Source organism: Nicotiana tomentosiformis, chromosome 7 (genome assembly GCF_000390325.3).
Source record: "Nicotiana tomentosiformis chromosome 7, ASM39032v3, whole genome shotgun sequence".
NCBI classification, from domain to species: Eukaryota; Viridiplantae; Streptophyta; class Magnoliopsida; order Solanales; family Solanaceae; genus Nicotiana; species Nicotiana tomentosiformis.
The window spans coordinates 64,840,967-64,863,492 of NC_090818.1; the positions used below are offsets into that span (position 1 = coordinate 64,840,967).

At 37.7% G+C, this 22,526-nt stretch overlaps 1 long non-coding RNA gene across 2 annotated transcripts; it reads right to left on the bottom strand.

The window, feature by feature from the left end:
• Window positions 1–4,002, bottom strand: LOC117278968 (uncharacterized). 2 transcript variants are annotated; one of them, XR_011409770.1, is made up of 2 exons: window positions 602–4,002; window positions 1–484 (listed from the first exon to the last, which is right to left on the bottom strand). It is a non-coding gene; the product is annotated as an uncharacterized lncRNA (long non-coding RNA). The 2 variants fall into 2 exon arrangements; XR_011409769.1 differs by having other exon boundaries at window positions 575–4,002.
• Window positions 4,003–22,526: the final 18,524 nt, after the last annotated feature.

Genomic DNA, 22,526 nt, shown 5'->3' on the forward strand with positions numbered 1-22,526 from the left:
TTCTATTAAATAGAGTAAATTGTAATTGCCTTTAAGTGATCTGATTGTACAAATAACATTTGCACCTTCCGTGCCATAGAACTTAACCGCTTATTAGTAAGTACTAGACAATCATGGCCATGCTGAGCATGGGCCCAACAATTCTAAAGTTGTCTTTATTTGTTGCGGTAGTCACAAATAAATTGAGTTAATTATAAAGAATATATGTATCAAAGTAATATTTCACTTGATCATCCATTTTATGGATGTTGTTTCTTTTTTTCTTTTTTTTTACTGAAGCAGTCCTTGCACTTCAATTGTGTGGAAAGCATCCTTAAGCTGTATTTTAAACTTTCATACTGCTCAACTCTGTCTACAAAACTCTTCTACCAGTTCATGTTGTTCTACTGCATAAGCTGCTCATATGAGATGCCTATTCATATCACTTTATCTTGACAATTTCACTGATTCTCCCTGACCGACTTCTTGGATGGATTTCATGAATCTGCAAAGCAAAAGATAAAAGTAATGAGAAGGAAAACACGGTGGTATTTGCTCAATTAGAAACCAAAAAAGAGAGAAGAAAATTTATTACTTATTTTTTGTTGGAATTGATACTTACAATTCGTGTTTCTGTCATTATTATTGTCTGGTGGTTTTCAAGCTTTTTGGATATTCTGCTGAAACATACATTTGTTGTTTATTACCACAATATAGCTTTTAACATCATAGAATTGAAATAGGTACAAAATTTCAGTTGGATTTTTGTGTTGAAGAGTTGGCAATCAGTGAGGTCGCGGGGACTGTATCAAAATATAATAAATCTGACACATAATAGCCAGCACTCAGTCGAAGCACACATTGGATATGAACAAGAGATGAGAGATGCAGTTGTTGAGCTGGCAGCATCATAGAAGTTGAACTCAACCTTCAAGAACATAAGTGTGGGGAAATTTTGAAAGAAGAATTTCCAATATAATAATTTATACAAAACACTTGAAGAAGTAACAACAATATGATGGAGAAGAATATTGGCCGGGTCGAAAGAGTCATACATCACAGTATATGCGACCTGTGTAACCAGAATCGGTAAGATGATCGACTTCAATAATAACACAAAGAAAATGTCAAATTTGATCATAATACAAAACTCATCAAGTTCAACTAAAAATTCTACATCAGAAAAAGAAGCAATAATTAAAGCAAACAGTTCAGAATCAAACCAACTCCATCAGTACAAATAACATTTTTGATGAAGCCATCAGTACAAATAGCGTTGGATCAACACCAATAACAAAACACAAAGAACATCATCCTGCAAATACATTTTTATACTTTTCAATCTCAGGACCCACCAACAACAAAATAGTAACCGCAACATCATGCAAAGTACAGTTTATATTTTGCAATCTCAGAAATCGGTTGCTCTTCAAAAAGAGATCTTATGAAAGAACAAATGCAAAATAGATGTATGCACGAATAATAGAAAGTCAACATAATTATATAAATCGCAAACACTTAAGACCTTTTCTTGATCAATTGTCATCAAACTAAAAATGAAAGAGTACAAAGTTTCTTTCCAATTCATCTGCTAGGGTAGCGTTAATGTTATGAGTTCTTCCAAACCCAGCTCATACTTTTTATTACAAAATTCAGTACAAAAGTACAAATAATATATTTTCAACCCAGTAAGTCAAATGGGATGTGGTAGTCTGGTTGAATGCCGAACTCGAATTCATAAAGTTCAAATCCTAAATCTACCTCTATCATCGACCAAGTCACAAAAAAACAATTGTGTGCATCAAATAAATAAACATTTTCTGGAAAGATACCACATGAGGGTATAACCTAATAAAGAAAAATATTCTCAAAATTAACCGAAATTAATTACTATCCAAATAAATAAAACTGGAGGTTTAAAAAAGGCACAATAATAACAGAACAAAAATGAGCTAGATTAAACAGAGGTGTAAATACCTATACATATATATATATATATATATATATATATATATATATATATATATATATTCTGGTACATAGAATATTAACAGTTAATAAATGTTGAAATAATAATTTTTCAGAAAAGATTTTGACCTTTTAAAGCAGATATGTTCCATTGTAAATTAACAGTATAAAAAACTAAAAAATAAAAGAGTCTATCTATTGAAGTATTTTATAATAGGAATCTGATCATTCAAGGACTTTTTGAAAAGAAATTGATGGACATGTATTGAAAAGTTACTTTTCAAATTCTACTATCACTACGAGACTCCCTTAAAGATGGTGTCTTTTTAAATAAGATAACATGAGAATTTCACAATCACACTTCCAATGTCACTGTTAAAGTTCCTTCTTATTTCAATATCACAGATTGGACAACAAATCCATCATGCTGCAACAAACCCCAACTACAGGCAGATCAAAATGAAGACATAAACAAATGAATGAATGCTTTGGAAGTTAATTATATCTGAAAGTCCTGCATAAGTTTCACACTTGATCAGTTGAGTTTTTCTTTCTTCAGTTAAAAAGTCTAAAGTAAGAAAAATTTTGGAAAGCAACTATCTCTTAATATGGTTACAGTGTTGTTTGTTTACTGATGATGAATTTATAATGTTTAAAAACAGTAGAACTCTTGTACCAACTCATATATGAGAGTGAAAAATTTTAATATCAATGGACACTTGACAAAGCTCACAAACAAAATTGATATCAGCAGAAGGAGAAAAAACAAACACCTTGTGGGGGTCTCACTTGGGCACAAACAATGACACACGTAGCCATTTGGGAAGAATGTTATTATATTGTGGTGCTTACTTTTCGATGCCACGATATCCAAAGTTTTACCTTCCGATGCCTCGATACCGAAAGTTAAAAAATCAAATAAGATTTTTCTTTGGAAATCAATCCCACACAATTTTTCAATTTTAGCGACCACATGAGTTTTGTTAGAAGTGTAGCAACTTAATCAGTAGAAGATGTAATCAAAATTTTGATCATAATATATTTACAAACCCAAAGAAAGACCTTTCAGTACTTTATTCCAGAACCGACAGAACAACAAAAAATTTTATTGACATATTCTCAATAAAGACTGACAAAGAGGAAGCAATAGCAGGCTGGCTAACTAAAAGCAAAGCTGGCAAAGACACAGCAGGCTGGCTAACGAAAATCAAAGCTGGCAAAGAGAAAAAAATTTGATCTAGCAAACAATTGGTGATTTCTTACACTTATCGTGTTTATTTCTTGTTTCATTTCTTTCTTTGACTTAGTATGAACATTATTCCCCTTCTTCTCCCAAACATTCGTAAAATTTTAATTATCAAAATACGACGAAATCCATAAAACTCATTTCCCTTCTCATCACCCTTTTCATAATAACAACATTTGTTTCAACCCCATCAAACATTCTTGGTAGAAAAGTTGGGGCAAGAACTCTTATCAAGGATGTGAAAACAAATAAAAAAGTTCAAGACTTACAAGCAGATATTGCAAGAGGACAATATTGAGTTGTTGAACTTTGCTAAGGTCGTAAAAGCCGAAACACGGGTTGTTTTTAGTATCAAATATTACCTTAAAGTCTCCGCAACTGTTTCCTCGACTATTCCGAAAACGTTTGATGCTGTATTGGTAATAAAACCTTGGGAGGAAAGTCAGTGAACCAGATTTTCTACGCAAAGACCTTCGATTAGCCGATGATATCGAAAGTGACAGCAAAATCAGTGAAGTTGAAATAAAAACAAATCTAAAAATGAAGTAGAGACAGAAAGAGGATGAGCACAGGGAAATGGAAGCAGATTAATTGCTGTGAGATAGAAAGAAATATGAAGTTGAAGCAGAGAAAAGAAAGAGGATGAGCAAAGAGAGGGATTAGTCGCTGGCAGTGAGAGTCCCTATATCGCACCATCCGTCAAAGTGACCTTACGCGTATTAGCTGTTAGCAAAATTTACTAAAAGACTAAAGTAGCCCTTGGGAAGTAGGCATGACGACCCTGACCTGCTTCCAAGCGGCTTCTATATAGTAGTACATTTTCAAATTTAATGGAATATTTTCCGTAGGAATTTAGTTATCCACTAACAATGTGGAGCTTTTTACACGATTAACGTAGTTTAGCCTATTATAACATATTAATTACTATTTCTATCAGTTTATCAATAATATATTTATCATATAGATTTATCTATAAATACCTTATAAGCGATGTATAGATTTAAACTCTTTTCGGTATTTGATCGTAATGAATTGATGAAAATAGGTAAATATCTTAGGGAATGATTTAAATCATTGATAGATTGTTTTTACTCATAAGTATCTTAAATCTTAGCTTGCTCAATATCACCGGTTTCAATCGGCATGTAAATATAAAATTTTCAAACTTTTTATAATAAAAACCGTCATCAAAACACGGCACACCTCTTCTATGATACAATCTACAATTAGTATAAGTTACCTAGTTTTTATCCTACCAAACCCTTAATATATAACTTAAAAATAATTTTCTAAAGAAAGTATTTTGTTTCAAATTTTCATAAAAAAGCAAACATAATATATCATACCAAAACGTACCTAACATAATCAGTGTCAATAAAAAATGAAACAAGAAATTGAAGCCGTGGCACATTTGCTACGACAAAATTGGCCATAATTTGAAACCGCAAGAGTACGAATTAAGCGTTCCAAATAAAGTAGGCCAACGACTTCCGTTGCTAGTTGATCTAAAGGGAAAATATAAACGGTCATCCTAACATATATGTACTTTGTATACTTTTGAAGTATGCAATTTAAATTTTGAGTATCAACTGTTGTATATCAGTAAAGTTTATACAATGTAAATTATATACTTCGAAAGTAGACAAAATATAGGATAAAGTTTTAAGTGGCAAAATTTGTGAATAAGCACCGGTCGGTAATATTTTAGGCTGGTTGGATAATCATGAAAAAAATCCCTAAGAGCTAATCATAAAGCATAATCTTAAAGAAGGCAAGTTTAACCACATTTGCATAAACAATATGTAGAAATAATATGAGTTTATTATAATACAGTCAAACCTCTCTATAACAACCTTGTTTGTTCCGGATATTTTTAGATGTTACAGCGAATTGTTATTATAGAAAACATATATTATAATATAACATGAGATTTGGTTCTGGAAAATTTTGGCTTTTATAAAGAAATTTTGTTATATAAAAATGCTGTTATAAAGTGGTCTGACTGTATAACCCAAAATAAAAATAAAAATTCAAAGAGGCCTAATTTTGAGAAGGTCCAGTTAGTCCACGTTTTTATGAAAAAATGGGTGGAATGACCACTTTTTAGGGCGGCTATGAGTTTTTAGCCACTGTTTGGAATGTATTGGAATAATGGCCTCTTCTCTTTTATAATAAGATGGAGAGGACTATTCTACACTTTTACTATCATGTGTTGAGTTTACATTAATTTATATATTCCGATATCTGGAAAAAATGTCATTTATGAAGTGTGTCCAGCTTTTTGTACGATATTCACTTTCCGATTTGACCAATTTGGTCCTCAAAAATAGTTTTGTTAAAGAGTAAAACTAATTTCATATTATAATACTAGTTGTAGTTAGATGGTATCAAGTAAAACCTTTACCCATTACAGCAATAATTGGCCAGCAAATGATAACAATAATGTTGTAAATTATGTGAGAATATATTATTGTTCAGTTAATATTGGACCACTAATTTTTAAAGAAGTCAATCCAATTATGGATAGTAACATATTTTTTCTCTATCTTCTATCCTTGAGTTATTAATTTTAAAATCATAAACTCCATAACTTCATCCTTAAGTTCTGAATTAATGAACTATAAACTCCATAATTCTATCACTGGATTCTTAATATATTGAATAACCACGAACTCCATGATTCCATTCTTGAGTTCTCAATTGTAGAATTATTGAAAAAATAGTTGATAATATTGACCAAGAACAAGAAGGAAATAGAAATAACTTATCGAACAAATATTATGTCGTGGCAAGTCACTGTCTTGAAAGCGATTCGGCCCGACTAGGGTGCAAATCGTTAAGACCGGTCGCTCTCCAAAGTTTTACGGCACCTCCAAACACGTGCACTCGTGGCTGAAAGTTTGGAGTTTGCATAAAACAATTACCTAGAAACTGACTTGAGAAGAAGAGATGAAAAAGTTTTTTTTTTTGTTTGAAAACTTCACAAAATAAATCCTTATATAGGTAAGTTGCTGGAGCTGTTACAAGAAGGAGAATTAAGTAGGTGTTAGCCCCTCAGCTTGATTGATCGAACATGGCATGGGCGTGACGAAGGATTTACAAGATGGACCTCGGCACGGCCCTATAATGACTGAGGCATCATGTTGACAAGGTTGTCCGACATGAGCAGGTGTTGATGGGCATGGATTGTGGCACGATAGCATGTGGCTTAGGTGCTAAGGCATGATAAGACCATAGCATTGGTGTGGCCATGGCACGGCAAAGACAACAGGCAGCAAAAGCATAGTAAGGGTTGGAAAAACTAAGGCAAACTAAGACGGGGCGTGGCAAGGCAGATGGGCACGGGCAAGGCAGTGTCATGGATGAGCTGGGCATGTGAAATTCGTAGACATGCGTGCAAGGCATGTTGCACATTAGCATGGCACGAAGGCATGACAAGGTTGGGCTTATTGGCGCCACAATTTGAAGGTTGCACCCATGTGCCACGCACATGCAGGGCAGTTGGGTAGTTTCCTGTTTTTCAGCATAAGTGGCTATGTGGAACTGTGGGCAATTATCTGGTTTGAATTTCGAAATTTGAATTCCTTTGTTGTTGGGGATGTCAACTGCTAGGATAGGATAAGGCTGAGAGCCAAAAACGTTTGCCTAACTATTCTTAGTCTAGGCAGACTTGTCAAGGCAGAGTTGGCTGTCTTTGGCTTCTTTTTGTAAGGCTTTTGTATGTGTTTCTTTGTAGCACGAGTTTAATACAAAGTTGGAAAGTGATTCCTATAAACTGTTCCTTGTGTGATTTCTATTGCCTTTTATATTCTAAGTGTCAAACCAAAACATGAAGGAAAAAGGAAGAGGGCTGAGTCATTGTTGTGTGACTGTCGTACAGTGTCAAAACGAAAAAAAATTGACCCTGTAACAACTGGTATCAGAGCAACGTCGGCAAGATCTTGGAATTATCATGGCTGAAAAAGCAAAAATTCATGAAAGACTTCAGAAGTTGGAGACGTTGGTTGGCATAACTGATGACGCAATAAATCTGGTGGATATTCTGACGCAAATCCATAGCGTTAACACAGAATTTCAAAACGTTCGTGAGAGTGTTGATATCCAACCGGTAGAATTGCAGGCTTTCGAGGAAACTGCTGCAAAGCAGTTGGAAAAATTACAGAAGGAGAATGAGGATCTTAAAACAGTAATTCAGATCCTCCAATGGGTTGTTGCAAATGTGCCCCAAGGAGGTGAAGAACAAACCAAAATTAAGATTCCAGAGCCAAAGGCATTTGTTGGCGTGAGAAGCGCCAAGGAACTGGAAAACTTCTTATTAGACTTGGAGCATTACTTCTCTACTGCTCACGTCCCGGAGAAGGACAAACTGACCATGGTGGTGTGTTATTTCAAAGGAGACATAGTGCTGTGGTGACGTACGAAAAATGCAGACGATGAAAGTGTTGGCAGGCCCAAGGTTGATACTTGGGAGAAACTTCATGACGCGCTGAGGGATAAGTTCTTTCCTAGTAACTCGTCTTGGGTTGCTAGGGATCGCTTGAAGCGGTTGAGACAGACTGGTTCCAATCGGGACTATGTGAAAGATTTTTCATCCTTGTTACTGGACATTCAAAACATGTCGGATGAGGATAAATTGCACAATTTCATTTTCGGAATAAAAGGCTGGGAACAAAATGAAATTCATAGGCAAAAAGTTAAATATCTGCCTAGTGCAATTGCGGCAGCGAACGCATTGGTGGATTTTTGCTCAACAGGTCTAACTTCTGATCCTGCCTTTTCTTCTAAGTCAAAGAAAAAGGAGAAGAGTAAGGATTGGAAGAAGGACAATCGGAAACAAGATGGAAATGACATAGGCAAAGGCAAGATGGATGCTTCTTCATCAAAAACAAACAGGCCAATGGGTGGTGAAAAGGTTTGTTGGACATGGAAAAAACCTGGACATCATGCACGAAACTGTCCAACGCAGGGAAGATAAATGCTCTTCTTGCTGAAGAGGAGAAACAAGGAAAGGGACAAGAAGTTGCTGCCTATGTGAATCCGTTGCGGCTGTTGAACACTTTGGCTTGTGTGACTGTGGCGGATGATAAAGAAAATGATGCCAAGGAAGAAGTTGCATATGTGAATGCTACGAGGGATGATTTGGCTGATGCTTATTCCACATTAATATATGTGGATCTGAAAATTGGAAACAGGAGTGTCGTGACAATGGTTGATACCAGAGTCACACACACCTTTGTTGCCTCTAGAATTGTTCAAAAGTATGGGCTGCAAGTGACAAAGTGTTCGGCGAAGAAGAAGGCTGTGAACTCAAAGGCGCAACCTGGTTATGGGGTGGCGCTAGATGTCCCGAAGATATTGGGCCATTGGTCTTGAAAGTTCAACAAGACTGTTGTACCATTGGATGACTTCAATGTGTTGTTGGGAATTGATTTTTTGAAGAAGAGTAAAGTTGCTCCAATTCCTCATTTGGATGGACTTATGTTCATGGGGGTGACAATCCCCGGCTTTGTGATAGGTATTCGGCCCTACAGGGATGAAATAAAGAACGCTGGGATTGCTGCTTTGATTTCTGCCATTGCATTTGAGAAAGTCTTGAAGAGTGGTGAGGAGACTTACCTCACTGCACTCGTTGAAGTCAAGTCAGATGTGCAGATTGAGGTACCAGATTGTGTTGAAGATTTGCTGAAGGAATTCAAAGATGTGATGCCTCCAGAATTGCCAAGGGAGTTACCACCAAGGAGGGAGATTGATCACAGGATTGAACTTATTCCTGGATCACTACCGCTTGTGCGACCTCCTTACCACATGTCGCCTATGGAACTGACTGAACTAAGGAAGCAATTGTTTGAGTTGCTTGATACTGGGTTGATTCAACCATCGAAGGCTTCATACGGTGCTCTTGTTTTGTTCTAGAAAAAGTAGGATGGTACACTGCGGATGTGTGTTCTGAACAAGGTGACTGTCAAAAACAAGTATCCGGTCCCTTTGATTCAAGATTTGCTGGATAGGCTTTTGAAGGCTAGTTATTTTACTAAGTTAGACCTAAGGTCAGGCTATTGGAAGGTTAGGATAGACAAGGAGGATTCCCCTAAGACCACTTGTGTAACTAGATGTGGTAGCTTTGAATTTCTTATAATGCTATTTGGGCTAACCAATACCCCGACAACTTTCTGTAATTTAATGAACAATGTTCTTTACGAGTATCTTGATGACTTTGTAGTTGTTTACTTAGACGACATAGTCATCTATAGCCGGACCTTTGATGATCATTTGTCTCACTTAAGAAAAGTGTTGAAAAGACTTAGAGCCTATCAAATCTATGTCAAGATAGAGAAGTGTGAATTTGCAAGTCACGAGATAAAGTTTCTAGGACATTTGGTTAGTGAAAACCAAGTGCGGATGGACCCAAAGAAGGTGCAAGCAATAGTTAATTGGCAAGCACCAAGCGGGATAAAGGAACTTAGATCATTTTTGGGCTTGGCAAATTATTACCGGAAGTTCATTGCAGGCTATTCACAGAGGGCTTCTCCTTTGATGAATTTACTGAAAAAGAATGTCAAATGGGTTTGGTCGGATTTGTGTGACAAGGCTTTCAATGCATTGAAGAAGGTCATTGCATCCGAACCAATCTTGAAGCTGTTGGATTTTGATTTGCCATTTGAAGTACACACGGATGTTTCAGATTATGCTGTTGGCGGTGTGCTGGTCCAGAAGGATCATCCGGTTGCATTTGAAAGCAGAAAGTTGAAGGTTGCGGAGCAACATTATTCTGCACATGAGAAAGAGATGGTTGCAGTAATTCATTGACTTCAAGTTTGGAGAGTCTACTTGCTGGGAACAAAGTTCGTGGTGCGGACGGACAACGTGGCTAATACCTACTTCAAAACTCAACAGAAATTGAGTCTGAAGCAGGCCCGGTGGCAAGAGTTCTTGGCTGAATATGACTTCGTTTGGGTGCACAAACCTGGAAAACAAAATCAGGTTGCCGATGCACTTAGTCGCAAAGAGGTATTTGCTGCAACTTATGCACTTACTCGAATTGAATCTAATTTTCTGGATACAATCAAGTTGTGTGCTATGAACAATCCATTGAATGTGAAATTGATGGATCAAGTAAAATATGGGACAATTAAATGCTATTGGATCGAGGACGATCTGCTGCACTTCAAAGGGGGGAGAATTGTGGTTCCTCAAGGTACCGGATTGCGTCGTTCTCTTCTAAATGAAAAGATGCATGATACTCTTTATGTTGGTCATCAGGTTATCGAAAGGATATTGGCGTTGCTGTCTTAGAATTACTTTTGGCCAAAAATGAAAGATGACGTTTAGGCCTATGTGAAAACTTGTCTGGTTTGTCAACTTGAGAAGACTGAACGGAAGAAAGAAGCTGGTTTGCTACAACCTCTACCTATTCTGGATTGTCCGTGGGCTTCTGTTTTTATGGACTTTATTAGCGGGCTTCCAAAGGTTGATGGCAAAACATCAATTATGGTGGTGGTAGACAGATTCTCAAAGTATGAAATTTTTGTTGTTGCTCCAACCGTTTGTTCTTCTGAAGTAGTTGCTGAATTATTCTACAAGCATGTTATGAAACACATTCCAAGGGATATTGTGATTTATCGGGATGCGAGATTTACAGGCCGATTTTGGACTGTTGTGTTCAAATTCTTGGGGACTGATTTGAAATGCTTGACTGCAAATCACCCACAAACCGATGGGTAGACCGAGCATATCAATCATCTACTTGAAGAGTACTTGAGGCATTATGTGACTGCCCATCAGAGGAATTGGGTTGAGTTACTAAACAGTGCATAATTTTGTTACAACTTGCACAGGTCTTCGGCAACTGAAATGAGTCCTTTTGAGATAGTGTTGGGAAAACAGCCTGAGACACCGCTGGAAGTTGCTCAGTTGAAATCAGGGGGCAAGTGTCATGCTGCCTATAGATATGCTCATGACAAGCATGAGTTACTGGCTGAGGCCCGAGACAACCTGAGAAGAGTGGCTAAAAGAATGAAATGGAATGCTGACATAAATAGGCAGCCTTTGGAGTTCAATATTGGTGACAAGGTGTTGCTGAAGCTTACTCCACAGATTTGGAAGAAAATCGGTAGCAAGACGCGTCATCGTGAAATGATTCCAAAGTATGACGGCCCGTTTAAAGTTGTAAAGAAGGTGGGTAAAGTGGCCTACTAGCTGAATCTGCCGGAAAGTAGAGCACAAGCAATTTGAGGAGACTATTGAGAAGATTTTGGATCACCGTACGCTGGGTCAAAGCAAAAAGAACAGGCGGGCAGAGTTCCTGGTTCAATGGACGGGAAAGCAGGAGTGTGATGCAACTTGGGAGAAATGATCGTCTTTATGGCAATTTCAGGATCAAATCAAGGTGTATCTGGATTCTGCCTCGTCGAGGGCGACGAGATTATCTGGAGGGGGATGTTTGTTAGCCCCTCAGCTCGATTGATCGAATATGGCATGGGGGTGGCAAGGGATTTACATGATGGACCTCGGCACGGCCCTATGATGACTTTGGCATCATGTTGACAAGGTTGTCCGACATGGATAGGTGTTGATGGGCATGGACTGTGGCATACGGCATGTGGATTAGGTGCTAAGGCATGAAAAGACCATGGCATTGGCATGGCCATGTCAAGGCAAAGACAACAGGAAGCAAAAGCATAGCAATGACTAGAAAAACTAAGGCAAGCAAAGGCAGGGCGTGGCAAGGTAGATGGGCGTGGGCAAGGCAGTGTCATGGGCAAGATGGGCATGCGGCATTGGCAGACATGCGCACAAGGAATTCTGCACATTAGCATGGCGCGAAGGCATGACAGGCCTGGGCTTGTTAGCACCAAAATTTGAAGGTTGTGCCTATGTGCCACGCATATGCACGGCAGCTGGCCAGTTTCCTGTTTTTCAGCATAAGTGGCTATGTGGGGCTGTGGGCAGTTGTCTGGTTTGAATTTTGAAATTTGAATTCCTTTGCAGTTGGGGATGTCAACTGCTAGGATAGGATAAGGTTGAGAGCCAAAAACGTTTGCCTATATATTCCTAGTCTAGGCAGATTTGTCAAGGCAGAGTTGCCTGTCTTTGGCTTCTTTTTGTAAGGCTTTTGTATGTGTTTCTTTGTAGCACGAGTTTAATACAAAGTTGGAAAGTGATTCCTATAAACTGTGCCTTGTGTGATTTTTGTGTTTTTTATATTCTAAGTATCAAACCAAAACATGAGGGAAAAAGGAAGAGGGCTGAGTCATTATTGTGTGGTGGTCGTGCAGTGTCAAAATGAAAAATATTGGCCCTGTAACAATAGGGTTATTAAATAAAAGAGCTATTATAGAATTCAAGTAAGAGTTACAAGAATTCAAATAGCAGATACAACGAATTAAAGCATAATTGTTACAAAGATATAAACCAAACATTACATAATTCAATTCAAAGAGAATGAATTTGGACATATTTTGGTAAGCATGTATATGGACACTTTTCTGGTAAGCTCAAAAATGAAGAAATAAGTTTTTAGCAAAACTAGTTTTGGATAAGGCCTCACGTATATCACGCGCGCTCGGGAGGGGGGAAATCGACATGTTTTGCCTTCATGACTAATTTCTCATTTGCGTGAGGTCACTCCCTTTTACTAGCTCTTTACAAGCCTGACAAAGAGCAATTCAATATAAAGAGAAGAAAGAAACTTTCCACAACTGATGAGGGTTGCTTTATCTTTTACAAAAGACAAAGAAGTAGAGTAGAGAAAGGTACCACAAAAGAAAAGTGAAAAAGACCACAAAAGAATCTTTGGGCTTTGCATTACCAAGTATAAATAATACCAACAATACCCAACTAACGCAAAGATAAAGAAAAAAAATAAGAACAATTATGGGAAAAAGAAAGAACATGTACCTAAATGTCAATATCTTTCGATTTGAATTGACACGTAGTGAAATAAAGCAATAATTAACATCCACAAAGTGAAGTACTCTTGAACTGAATGGACATGAATTGAGACCCTCACAACACATATTGTATCCTTAATTTTACGCAAACTCTGCGATATAACAAAGAGCTTTTATGGTCATACACACACCTTGGGTCTCATGAGTACTCTAGAAAAATATCCCTAGTCTTTCATAAAAGGCGACCATACCTTTATACTCACGTAGGTGATTCCATCAAATCTATATACACATAGACTACCTTAAGGCTATGAAATCATTAAGATAAAAATAAGCTCAACCTTATAAAGCACTACCATACGCCATAGGGATAGGAAATGTAGTGCATATTGAGATCTCATATAGCTTCGTTTGACCACAAATGAATATCCACTATACTTCCTTAATCCATGGGCTTTAGCCCCATCCCCCTCGATGTTTCAAGGATAACTCTCCTTGCCAAACCCTTGGTTAAAGGATTTACTAAATTTCTTTCGGACCTTACATATTCTAAGAAAATAACACCATGTTTCAATAATTATTTTACTGTACCATGTTTAGTGCGGATATGTCTTCTTTTTCCATTGTACATACTATTTTGGCAATTCTAGTTGCTGTATATGAGTCATAATGCATAGAAACTAGTGAAGCTTGTCTTTCCCACAAAGGCACGTCTGCCAATAAGTTTCTCAGCCACTCCTCTTCTTTCCCTACCAATTCTAGAGAAATAAATTCAGACTCCATAGTAGATCGTGTTATACAACTCTATTTTGAAGACTTCCACGAAATAGCACCTGCATCTAAAGTAAATACATAGCCACTAGTAGACTAACTTCGTCATTGTCAGTAACCCAGTTTGCATTAGAAATTCTTCTAAAACAACAAAAAATTCATTAAAATGCAAACACCAATCCATAGTATCTCTCAAATACCATAGCAAACGATGAAAAGCATTCTAGTGTTCACTATTGGGATTGTGAGTATATCTACTCAATATACTAATGACATAAGCAATATCTGATCGTATATAATTCATGAGAAATATTACACTACCAATTATCTTAGCATATTTAGTTTGAGAAACACAAAATTTTTTATTCTTTCTCAAGTGTATGCTATGATCATGAGGATTTCTCACAGGAGCTACATCAAAAAAATCAAACTTTTTCAAGATGTTCTCAATATAAAGAGACTTGGATAATGAAAAACCATTAGAAGTTCTTTTGATTTTAATCCCTTAAATCGCATCTACTTCTCCGAGATCTTTTATTTCAAATTAGACGACAATAAATTCTTAGTCTCATTGACAACATTCATATTAGGGTCAAAGATTAACATGTCATCCACATACAGACATATAATTACATAATCTGATCCTATCATCTTGGAATAAACACAAGTATCAGATGCATTAACATAACGACCCAATCGGTCATTTTGACATTTGCATTCCGTTCAGCTGTTTGAAGTCTTGAGTATCTTCACATGATGTAATATGACTTGTGTGAATCATCAATTTGGTTTTCAGGTGATTCAGAATTTACTTGGAAGAATAAATCTTATGTTAGAAGCTTTAATTTAGAAGAGTTGACCAAGTTTGACTATTGTGTATTTGATCCCGGATCGGAGTATTGATGGTTCTGTTAGTTCTGGATGGTGATTTTGGACTTGTGCATATGCCCGAATTTGCATTTGTATGTTTCTTGAAGGTTATGACGTTAATTGGCAAAAGTTGGCAATTTAAAGGTTTAGAAAGTTCATAGGTTTGACCGGAGCTTGACGTTGATGATATCAGATTGGATTGTGGTTTCGGGAATTGGAACAGCTTTGTTATATCATTTGGGACTTGTGTGCAAAATTTAAGGTCATTCCGAGTTGATTTGACATCATTCAGCACGAGTTTTGGAAGTTGGAAGTTCGAAAGTTTATTATGTTTGATTTGAGGTACGATTCATAATTTTGATGTTGTTATGTGTGATTTAAGGCCTTGAGTAGGTCTGTATTATGTTTTGGAACTTGTAGGTATGTTCAGACGGGGTTCCGAGAGGCTCTAGCGAGTTTCAGATATGGTTTGGTTCATTTTGCCTCATCTTGCATTGCTGAAGAGGGGCTGATGCTAGTGTTTCCGCATCTGCGGAAGTATGGACGCAGATGCGGACCAGCCTTCGCAGAACCGAAAGGGTCAGTGTTTGGGAACATCGCAGATGCGAGGTATTAGGTCGCATCTGCGTTAGCGCAGAAGCGATGGTTGGGGCGTAGGAGCGAGATATTGCGCAAATGTGTGTATTGTGTTGCACCTGCAATGTCACAGAAACGAATGGTGTTCTGCAAGTGCGAGTGGTCGACTTTCTAGTTGTTTCCATAGAAGTAGACGTGATGTCACAGAAGCAGCTTATTCTTCGCATTTGCGAAATGCCTGGGAAGAAGCTATACATTCGAGGGCTTGTTCATTTTGTCACATTGGGAGATTTGGAGCTTGGATTTGGGCAATTTTGGAGAGAATTTTCACCGCATGGATTGGGGTAAGTATTTCCAACTGGTTTTGATTATATTTCATGATTCCATCTTTTATTTTTAGCATTTGATTGATGAATTTAAAGAGAAATTGGGGGGTTTGTCTAAAGTTTCCTAAAGTAAATTTTTGAGTTTTGAACATCAATTCAGACTAGGATTTGAGTAAAATTAGTATGGTTGGACTTGTAATTGAATGGATTGTCTTGTGAGTTTTGTCGGGTTTCAAGGTGCGAGCCCAGGTTTGACTTTTTGGTTGAATTTGATTATTTGATTAAAGAATCGACCTTTATCAATTGGGATAGTTTCCTTAGGCATTATTTGATGTTTTGAGTTGCTTTTGGCTAGTTTCGAGTCGTTCGGAGGTTGACCTACGCGGGATGGTGTTCTAAAGTCTTGTTGGCTTGCTCGGTATTTGATTTGGCTTGATCGAGGTAACTAACATATCTAAACTTGCATTTGAGGGTAAATATCACTTAGAACTATGATATTTGAGATGGGTTGAGGGTGACGCACGTGCTAGGTGACGGGTGCGGGTGCGTACACCGAGGTATTCATGATTTAGGTGGTTTGTAGGCTATTATATGCCTTATTTTGATATCATGCTTCTTCGATTTCATGTTTTCTCCACCTATGTGACTACGTGAGATATCATTCATGTTAGAAGTTATGTCTAGGCCACCTCCGTAATTGTTTGAGTCATGATAGGTCTATTCACGCTATGTTGAACTATTTGCCTTAGCCGTAGTCATACTATACAGTCACGATAGTTACATCTGCATGTTATATATATGTCTCTGAGCACTTTTGATATGTTGTCTCACATGTTATTGGTGTCCTTGTATGCGACACAAGTTTGGACGGCATTTGAGGCACATTGTGATAATCCGTGTTATATAATTGTATTATGCTTCTGTAAGATGTTTACATATTGAGACTTGAGCGGATTGATGATTGATGTGGCCCATAGAGCCGTATTTATGTTGATACTTGGATCGAGTTGCACGCTACAACGGTTATATTGATATTGAAGTGATGTGTATGCTAATCCCCCACATTGGTCTAAGCTGTACTGATTTGAGGCTACATAGGCACCATGTCCCATAAGTTGGGCTAAGGAATTACAATTAGCGCTTGGGTAGGATCCTCCCCTCCGGAGTCTGACATGCTAGCAGTGGGAGCAGACATCGTATTTCATATACGTGCTTTGATGATGGGCAGTTATACCAGGCACTCTTACAGTGCTAAGTATGATTATTTTGATGGATCCACGGCTATGAAACGGGCTTTGATCCAGGCACCTGGAGTGTGCTAAGATTGTGTGTACTTAATGATTTCATTGTGAAACTGAATTTTCGACATGTTTATTTGACTTGTAGTCATAGAGATGTACCTTTTTCATGCTAGACAGTGACATGACATTTGATTACTTGACATGTATACCTGAGATGTAGGCATAGAGATACATTTTCCTCATGCTAGACGGTAATGTAACATTGATGATTTGACATGTATATTTGAAACGTAGGCATAGAGATGTATAATCCTCATGCTAGACGGTATATGATAATTGATGACTTGATATGTATATTCACATGTAGGCTTAGAGATGTACTTTACTCATGCTAATTGGTAACAGAAATTCTTATTTGGTGTTGTGAATTGGGGATACGATTCTTTTGATAAACTCATGTTTATCTTTTTCTCAGTGATGAGATTTGGAATTGATTGTTTTACTTGAAAGGCATACCTACTTTCCCGAAACTGTGATCAAGCTGAGCATATACTCATGAATCATATTCCTTTACTGGTTTCACTACACTGTTATGAACTGTTATTGGCTATTTATGTTGGGATCTGACTATCTTCCAAGCTCATCACTGCTTTCAACCTAAGGTTAGGTTTATTACTTATTGAGTACATGGGTCGGTTGCACTCATACTACACTCTGCACATTGCGTGCAGATCTTGGAGTTGATGTCGCTCTGTGTGGCGAGAGATGGCATTGAAGTTGTACTTGTGTTTCGGTTAAAGTTTCCACTTGTCCTTGGTAGCTTTATAATTATAAATTTATTTCTGTATATTTCGAACAAATGATGTATTTATTTCATGCCACCTTTATAAATTCTAAGTCTTAGAAGCTCATAATTTGTACTACTAGTCCTTGGGTTGTTGTATAAAAATTAAGTTATTTCATTATTTATTTCTCAATAATCTCATTTGGATTGTGTTATTTTTAATTGTCTTACCTAGCGGGTTGGGTTAGGTTCCATTACGACTAGTTAGATTTTGGGTCATGACAAGTTGGTATCAGAGCTCCAGGTTCATAGGTTCTACGAGTCATGAGCAAATGTCTAGTAGAGTCTTGCAGATCGGTATGATGACGTCCATACCTATCTTCGGGAGGCTATAGGGAATTTAGGATAAACTTCCCATCTTTCTTTCCTTATCCTGCGATATTAATTCAGCTTGAAGCGTATCTCTTTGAATTCCTTCCACTCACTCGTATGTGTGTGTGAGAGCTCGGTATCAGTTGTGCATCGACGGCTTGTGATTCCATGGATGAGGTGAGAGATGTATTTTCTGTGTTTTGGTGATGGTCCAGTCTGGAGGGCTTGAGATCAGGTCTAGACCACAGCTTGGGCTAGGTGGTTCCAGTTGTGTGAGCATGTGCTTTCGGACTTATATGTCCGGTAGTGTCTCGACGAGTGGGATTGATGTATCGGTGAGTGGTTGGATGGCTATATGATGAGTATGATGTAACTGCAAGATGTGTTCAGACGGCTTGGATGTGACAAGAAGAGTTTGCTTGGGATGTGAAAAAAAGGACTATTGGGTACTGGATTTGTGTCTTAATGTGTTATATAGTTTTGAGTTGTAAGTGTGTTGAGGGTTCTTTTATGTTGTTCGTTTGTGAAATGAAGTAAATTCTTTTGTGTTGTTGACGAGTTTAGACTTTGGAAGATTAAGCAATTTCATTGTGGTTGTGGCCGGAACAGGGCGTAGAGAAATGCCAGTTTGAGGCTAAAAAGGCAGGTTATCTCATGAGTAAGGCTGGCAAGTGGGCCGGTCCAGGACCGGCCTGGGACCGCAGGCCAAACGGGCCAGGACCGTTAGGACCGGTTTTAGTGGGCCTGGACCGGTCTCGTGGGTCGGGCCTATGCTTTGGGTCCGCCAGAACCTGGACCATTTGGCCTGCCAGGGACCGGGATCGGACCGGTCCCCTCGTGGGCCAAACGATCCCAACGGTCAACTTTTAAAAAACAAAAAACATTTAAAATTTAAAAAATAGTCGTTGGACTGTCAAAATAGCCGTTGGCTATTTATAAAATAGCCATTTAACCCCCTCCCCCCTCCCCAACTTTGTTTTAACCCCAAACTTTTTATAATTACACTTTTTTCCTATTTTCAACTATAAATACCCCCTCATTCTTTCATTTTTCTTGCAAAATCATCAATTTATCACAATCTCTCTCTAATTTTCTTCTATAATTGCTACTATTGCTTACTTTATTGTTAGAATTTGTGAAAAAATTGTGAAGTTGGTGAGTTGAAGTCTTCAACGATAATCAATTTTCAATAAGTTTTTCGTCAATTCGGTAAACTTGTTCCAACTCTTAAGTTTTAATATTATAGTTTTGTTTGTTTTATTTATTTTCTATTGGGAGTCAATTTTGCCATAATATTAGAGCTGGTGAACAATTAAACCATGAATTAATGAATGCTCTTTATTCTAATCCAACTATTGATGAAAATGATGACGAGGAAATAGATTTTGATGAAACTCAACCGGATGATGATACACCCACTAGTCCTGCTCCTGATGTTAACCCAACTAGTGATAACCCTAATAATCCAAATAATGCCTCATCTGATACTCATGTTATTACTCCTACTTTTTCTAGACAACCTAGCAAACGGACAGAAATATCTCCTGTTTGGCCATTTTTTACTCAACTAATTCTAGAAAATAAGGCTAAGTGTAAAACTTGTGGCACATAGTTAGCTTTTAAATATTTTGGATTGTGGGGGGGGGGGGGGAGAACTTTGGCTAGACACATATTGAAACACCCTCAAGATAGAGTGAGATATATTCGTCTGAAAGCTTTGGCCGAGGGGAAAAGTCTACCTACTCCTAGTCAGGTTGACCCTAGTACCGGATCAAATCAATTTCAATCGGGAATTAACACTGTTACCGGTGGTATTTTATATTATGATCCAAAAAAAGATCGGGAAGAATTGGCAAAAATGGTAACTGTTATGTGCTTACCCTATAGTTTTCCTTCTGACCCTAACTTTGTGCATTATATTAGAAAACTTTTTAATCCTACTTATAAAGGTTTTTCCTCGCACAACTATAAAGAACGATATTTATAAACATGAATATGAACAATATTTGCGCTATTTATTTACTCATATAAATTGTCGTGTTTCTATTACAACTGATATTGGTAGAAGTGGTAACGACTGTGATTACCTTACTGTTACCAGTCATTAGATTGATGAGGATTGGATAATGCAAAAGCGCATTATTTCTTATAGAATAATTAATTCACGTCACACAGGGCAGTTTATTGCTAGCACAGTTACAGATATTTGTAGATATTTTTGCATTAGTGATAAAATAATGTCAATTTCAATGGATAATGCTACTAGTAACACAAATTCTATAGCCTTGCTTACCACTACGCTAAATCCTACATTTAGTGATTTTTTTCATGTTAGATATATTTGTCATATTTACCATTTAATTGTGGGTGATGGTATGAGAATTTTAAATATTGAAATTGAAAAGGTTAAAATGGCTCTTAACTGGCTTTTTTATTCAAACCGTAGAAGTAGACTTAGAGAATATTTTAAAAGATGCGATGAATTTGGCCTAAGAGAAAGAAAGGTTCCTAAACCTTGTCCAACTAGATGGAATTACATGTATGAAAGTTTGGTTGTTGCATATGAATATAGAAACCCCATAAACTTAACATTTAATGCACATGTAAGTGATGATGATGAACACCTTACAAATGGGGATTGGGCTAATGTAACTTGTATGAACAAAAATTAGTATGTATTATGTAACTTGTATTTTGGCACATCTTGATTAGTTTTTTTTCTTCTCAATGGTGGTATTAGTACCTTGTTGTGCTCATTCCATAGGGGGATGAAGACTAAGAAAGATATTGCCATATTTTTTTTAATGCTATAATAAAATTACAAGGCATTGCTTTGAATATCTCTTTACAATATTTTTGTCTTTAGACTTTAAATTTGAATTAAAAAATTTAGGTCACAATTCTATAATAAAATTTACAAGGCATTGCCTTAGATATTGTTTTTAACATCCTTTTGTCTCTAATTTTTATTTAATTTAAAAAAGAATCTGCTAGGCCCACTTAGCCCATTTAGCCCGCGGGCCGGGACTATTTAGTCCGGGACCAAACGGTCCCGGTCCCGGGCCGGTCCTTACAAAAAGATCATTTAGCCCGGGCACGTTTGGCCCGTTTAATTTGGGACCGGTATGGGACCGATTGGACCGGCCCACTTGGCCCGTTTAGGTCCGGGACCAGCCCACTTGCCACCCCTACTCATGCGGGATGTTCTAAGGTTGCGTGATTCTTATGATGTTGGTATGAACAGTTCTGTCTACCAGTGAGTGGTATGTGTGGCAATTTGAATTTGGATCGCTTGAGGAAGTTGACTTGACGGTCACGGGGATGAATGTGAGCTTAGCAGATGATTTGGGGTATCTTTATGACTTACGTTATGTGAGCTGATGAAGGATTTCGTTAAATTATAGTGTGGGATTATGGTAGTAATGGAGCAAGGGTATTGTGGGTTTTCGGATGTTTTGATCTATGGCTTTGAGCTAAGTGGGGGAGCCTGATATCGATGGCCAGATTGCATAGTTATGTGTTGTATTGGTTACGGTCTGAGGCGTGATTGTGGATCAGTTATGACTTGAAGAGTTTGATTTTGAGGATGACTTGAGTAAGGAAACTTCTAGATGCATGATGTATTGCACTTTATGGGAATACCAGAAATCTTGGAATGATTTGAGTTGTTATTCGTGGTGGAGGTAGTGTGCATGGAGTAGGGATTTTTTCGTTTGCCTAGAAGTGTGGGTTACTTCTTGAGGTGATTGTGTGCTAATGGAGCACAAGTCGTTCATCTTGTTTTGGCGGTGCATTTGAGATTGAATAGGGTGGAAGACTCCCGAGAAGGTTCTACTAGGTTCATGATTCATATGTGGTATTTGAGAAACTTTCGGGATTTGTAAAAGGCTAAGATCTGAGATTTGCATTGAAAGGTGTCAAGACTTGCGGTATATCTATATCATTAGAGGTTTTACATTTCAGTATCAGAGAGGTTAAGGAAATAATTTCAAGTTCGCGGAAGCTCTCTTTAGAGTGGTCCATTTCAGTTGCGGTACTGTTGGGGTGCTGAAAAGGGAATACATTGGCTTATGGGCCTTAGGGCGATATGGTTTTGATTCCAGGATTTCTCGTGGTGAGCGTTGGGTTAAGGGTTGTAGTGTAATGGCAAGGAGGAGTGTTAACTTGAAGGCAATTCAGAAGAAACTCAGAGAAATAGGTCAGTTGGGTAATGGTTTAGATCGACGTGGTAATGGGAAGGTTCAGTTCTTTTGGTTCTCTTGGTATGGTGTGGTTTTACAGGTGTTTTGTGGCAATACTTTTGGGTTTGGCGGCCTGCGTGATTTTGGTTGAGTTAGAGAAATTCAGTTCGGATTACTTGGTTATGTGTAAATGGGCTTCGAAGAGTTCTCGATGATTTCTGTCACGGCTTGAGATGGATATTTTCTACAAGCATGGGGAGTTTGTTGCGCGTTGTGATTTTCTCCTGGATGGGATCAAGTGGAAGGTTTCTAGCTGATTGAG